Raw genomic sequence first — 5,259 nt, forward strand, 5'->3', positions numbered from 1 at the left:
CTAAAATTTTGGTACTAGTAGTAATGTTAGCTCACGATAGCTTTTCGAGTGGAAAAGGCTACCAAAAATAGTGCTAAGATGAAGAATCGAACCAGAGTCCTCACCCAAGCATCCCACGTACGTTAATACTAGAGCACTTATCCAGTTGCAGCTTCAGTCGAATTAAGTGAAGAACACGTTAACGCATTTTCATGAAGTACATTTTCAATACTACGTGTTAATTATAAAAAAACGTTTTCAACATCTCTAACAATACGTTTTCAGTACATAGCAAGCACCTTTTTGTTGTTTATATTTATTCTTTTTGAGTATCACATGGGTCAAAAAAATTTAAAAATTCAAAAAAAAACTACACAAGTTTATGAAAGCTATATTACAAGTGTACACCAAATATGAGTTTCAAAATACAAAATCATCATATTTTGAGTGTAACCGAAAACACAAATGAAAAGTGTTTTTTTCCTTTTTTATCTCCAAAATACATAAAATTTTGAAGTGAATTTTGGTGTGGTGCTGTTCCAAGGCAATACCAACCTCCCCAATTTTTAGTGAATTTTTTTGAAATTTTTTTCATCAAAGTGTGTTAAACTTTTACGAAATTACGCATGAGTTAAGAGCTTTTGAGTGAAATATGAACCAATTTGAACTTACACAAGCATAGGAATTTAAAAAAGTATATAAAAATTTCTATGTGTAGAGGTGTATAAGATGTACATCTACACAAAGTTTTATTCAAAAATTCAATTCCTTTGGAGATTTACAAGAAGGTGAAGAGGATGTTGAATAGTGACTATTAATGAGTTGATAGATCATTGCAAAATTGAACTACACCATCATAATGCAAATGCATCCACGGGATAGAACACATTTTTTTGAGATTATAGAAAAAATAATCAACATATTTGGATTACATATGCAAAATTTCTACAAGTTTAAAATTGAAAATATGAATCAAAATAAAAAAAAGATGGGGCCCACATGTCAGTAGCTCACCGACAGATAGAGCCTGCTTTATGTAATATGTAGCCGCCTCCGGCCGCCACTCTCGCCTCTCTTCCATTCCAACTTAACCCTAGCCGCCGCTCTCTCTTCTTCCTCTCTCCCCTGCCGTCGGCCGCCACCCATCCCTCAACTAGCCACGCCCCAACCCTAGCCGCCGTCGCCGCACTCCTCTTTCTCTCTCCGCTCGCGTCATGTGGTTTGGCAGCCGGCGCCCGGCTCCTCATCCTCCATCCCGCACCGCGCCACCCCAGCTCCTCGCCCTCCGTCGCACACCATGCCGCCCCAGCTCCTCGTCCTACCCCATCGTCTCTCTCTCTCTCTCTCTCTCTCTCTGGGTCCCCTACCGCCAACCCCCTCCTCTCCAACGGCTGGGCGCTACTCCTGCATCCCGCAACTCCCTCGCCGTGGAATGGGCGCAGCTTCGCCAGCTAGCGCGGCCTGGGCATGACGCAGGGGGTGGACCAAAAGCGTCGTTGCATCTTCTTCCCTATGCTTCGACTCCCCTTCAACCAATGTCACGGCAGTTTGAGGCTATAAAAGTGGTGAGGCTTGAGCACCCCATTCCGATCTCATGGCTATTGAAATATTATCTATTGTTGAAACTCCATCACGCCGCCACTAATTTCAGGTCAGATGCCGACAGTTGGGGACGGCAAGATCTGAGCGGCGATGGCCGGATCTGAGCTCTCTCCCTCCTCTCCTCCCCCTATCACTTGCGCTCAGTCAAACAGCAGTGGTGAGAGCTCCTCTCCAACATCTGTGCCTAATGTTCAGAGTTTGATGCCTAGGAATTCTACTGGACTGCTCTTCATGTGAAGTAGATATATGTCCAGTTGCACAAGCACATAAAGAATCCACTAATATAATTTGATAATTATGCTAGAGAATGAAAGATGAATCGGTTTGTCCTGGTTACTCTTTACTCTTGCCCATCTTAAGTGAGAAAGCAGAGCACCTGTTCCTAGAAGACGATAATATGTCTGTGACTATCCCTAGGTGGTTCAGAATTGACACTGCCATAAAGAGTGCAAAGTAAACTCGGTACCTATATGTGTAGCAGGATAACACTGTATCTTCAATTTGATTTAAGATGTCCTTGTCATTCTGATATCTCCAATTTAGTACTTTTTATCATTTAAATGATTGCCCTTCAATTCCTTTGCCTTCCAGATTTGCAAGAACATTGCTTAATGACCCCTTCCCAAGCGTACATTTAATTATATGCATATTTCTTATGACTCCATTGCTATTTCTATTAGATTGTGAGTATAGAGGGAACAAATATTTGTAACTAGCATGACATAATATAATGTCACCTCTTCTTTTTCTTGTGCTGAATATTACTGGTTTTTAGTTATAAGTTGTTGATTTTTTTAGAAAACTTATTGTGCATAGACAGACTTGATACAGATGCCATCACAAGTAATACTGCTTACAGACATAGATGTCTTTGATTTTGAGTGAATTGGTGAGCCAAAAGTTCAGTGTCCAAAAACATGTGCATTTTAGATGAGGTAGATTAATTTCTTCGTGTCGAACCAACATATTATTTTTCCTACAATCAAGAAAGACTTAAAGAGAATCTGTTTGATTAAATGCCTCGATGCTCGACAACTCTTTACTTGTACCTGCTTGTGTCTGTTTAATATGTATGTGGCATTGCTTGTTGGATCCAATATTGCATAGAATAAAATGCCACATGCTGCTTTTTTTCATGCATTTAAATATCCATTAGATCCCTTCTAGAATTGCTTATTAAGTCAACTTGCTGCTCGATGTTTGTTCTGATATGTACTAGCCTGCAAGGTAGTTTTCAGTAACTTGCATAGCAGGTCTTGTTACATTATTCTGACTGAATATTTGGTGCCAAAACATTTTGTCTGCGCGTCTTATGCTAGATATCTTTTTCTTTCAATCTTTGATTACCAGTTACTTGTCACATAGCTTGAGCTTTCCCTGAGCTAAACTATATGGATTTGGTGAAATATCCTTGTTGCTTAGATTCTGACAGAACTCATGTGCGATTGATTGTTCGTGACCTACTGGAAAACAGTGACCATTTCACAAGTTGTATAAAATTCTAATTTATACTTCTTTCACTAATAATACAATGACCATGAGAAGGAAATTTATTATCACTCTATAGCTTTGCCTTGCTATGACTAGATGGGTTGTGATCGGAATTCTGAACTGAGCATACCTGCTGTGGTGGTTGGAACTGGATGGTTGCTAACTGATTACTTTTGGGAAAATTTGGGTTGCAGGAATAGTCATCATGATCAAGGGAGTGAGCGTCCGCAACAAATAATAAGATCGTTCATCCTCTCCAGTTACTTAGTCAAGTTCTTGCATCTACTCCTTTAAATCAGATATTTTATTTTGATGTGCTTGTGTCAAGCTCAGAACTCAATTCATTCATCTGCATGCAGGCTGGAGGTTGTTGCATCCAATCTGAATGACAGAATTGTGAGGTGCAGTGGAGTACAAGTCCGAGGTGTACCTTGAGCTGACTTGCTACCACTACCAGTTCCATTAGTATTTGCCCTTAGACTATCTGGACCATACATTCGTGAGCTTTAAGTTATGCTAGCTTCATTTAGTAATCACCTTTTATGATCACAATAGAGATGAATCACTACCACATGATTTATTAATTCTGTTGCCTTAGAATAGTGATGATTTGCTATATTCTCTCAAAAACAGCGATTTCCCTTTAAGTTTGACTATTTTCCCATTCCTCTTGTGACCTCTGTTTTGCAAGACATAATTAGTTGGTTTAGAAATTATCTCCTGGAAATTGCAATAATTACTTTCTTAAAGTTAGTGTTAGTATGATTCAGCCAGTTCAATATTAGAGACATATTTGCTGGAGGAGTATATTTACCAAACATATTGTATTTAATGTTGTGATAACTGTGCCATAGAGTATTTTAGTAGTTTCCATCACATATATTGCTACCTGATAAGTATTTGTCGATGTGCTCTTTTCAGGTTGCGGATCTGAAGCAACAAGTAACAATTAGTTAGAAGAGATTGGAATTTTGAAACTAATATTTGTAATTAGTGGAGGATGAAGAAACAATATATTGGAATTGTTAAAAAAATACAACTAACGTCTAACTAAATTTGTGTAACTTTGGCAACTCGATTTTAATTGGTATTGCAAGCTGAAAATAGATGTATCTATAAATGGTCTCTACATTTCTTAATACACAATGTGGTGTTACTATAAAACGTGTCTATATCCGTACACGCGTAATAAAAATGTATCTACGATATTGTTTCTGCATATGTTAACACGCAATTTGGTGTTACTATCAAACGTGTCTTCCGCCGTGTCACCCGCCACATCATCCGCCACGTCACGTTCCACGTCACCTGCCACATCATCCGCCACGTCACGTTCCACGTCACCCGCCACGTCATTCGCCACGTCACCCACCACGTCACGTGCCACATCACCTGTTATGCTCTGCTAAATCGTGTCTATACTAATTACTGCACAATAAGGCGTCGTTATAAAAAGCGTATATAGTAGGCATGTTTTGTATACGTATCTATAAATTGTATCTATATTTATACACGAAATGAAGCATTACTATACTACGTAACTACACCACTAGAGACATTTTATACATGTGTCTACGTAATTGTATCAATATTTTTAGATATGCATTTAACGTGTTTATAAAATATCTCTTTCTTTCATAGCAACGCTTAAAGGATTGGTCTCTTCAAGATCTAACACGGTACATACAAAGACGCTTCTAACACGCTTTATGAAAGTGTGCCTACAATGACATAGAGACGAAATAAAGCGTGTCTAATTCTAAAATTGGCGTAGCTAAGGGGGAGTTTTCTAGTAGTGGCGAGGATGTTGCGCAAGCACCGGCTGCCCCGTCCAACCATGTGCCACTACATCTTCAAGCTCTATAACTGAGAATCTTATTTTTGTACATCTGCTTCACCGGAGAGCACTCTGCTCAAGTTTATTTCTATTAGGAGCGGAACCTAGTTACACCTCAATTTGGCCATGACCCCCATGCTGCTGGAATATTTCTTTAGCGAAAAGTAAATTTCTCGCATTATTATGTTAGATTTGAGATCCTTCTCTTACCTTGGTCGCTCTAGATCTATCTGCAGGGCCGCCATCTACATTTTATGGTCATGGTACATTTTGTTCTTTATATCAAGACAACTGACCAAATACTTATTGTGTAGGGCCTAGTATCACGTTCCTACATTGCTAAAATTCAA

At 39.0% G+C, this 5,259-nt stretch overlaps 1 long non-coding RNA gene across 1 annotated transcript; it reads left to right on the forward strand.

The window, feature by feature from the left end:
- The first annotated feature begins 1,033 nt into the window (after nucleotides 1-1,033).
- Nucleotides 1,034-4,192, forward strand: LOC117862720 (uncharacterized). Its single transcript, XR_004642053.2, has 3 exons — nucleotides 1,034-1,544; nucleotides 1,631-1,738; nucleotides 3,267-4,192. It is a non-coding gene; the product is annotated as an uncharacterized lncRNA (long non-coding RNA).
- The last annotated feature ends 1,067 nt before the right edge of the window (nucleotides 4,193-5,259 follow it).

This window comes from Setaria viridis, chromosome 7 (assembly GCF_005286985.2).
Source record: "Setaria viridis chromosome 7, Setaria_viridis_v4.0, whole genome shotgun sequence".
NCBI classification, from domain to species: domain Eukaryota; kingdom Viridiplantae; phylum Streptophyta; class Magnoliopsida; order Poales; family Poaceae; genus Setaria; species Setaria viridis.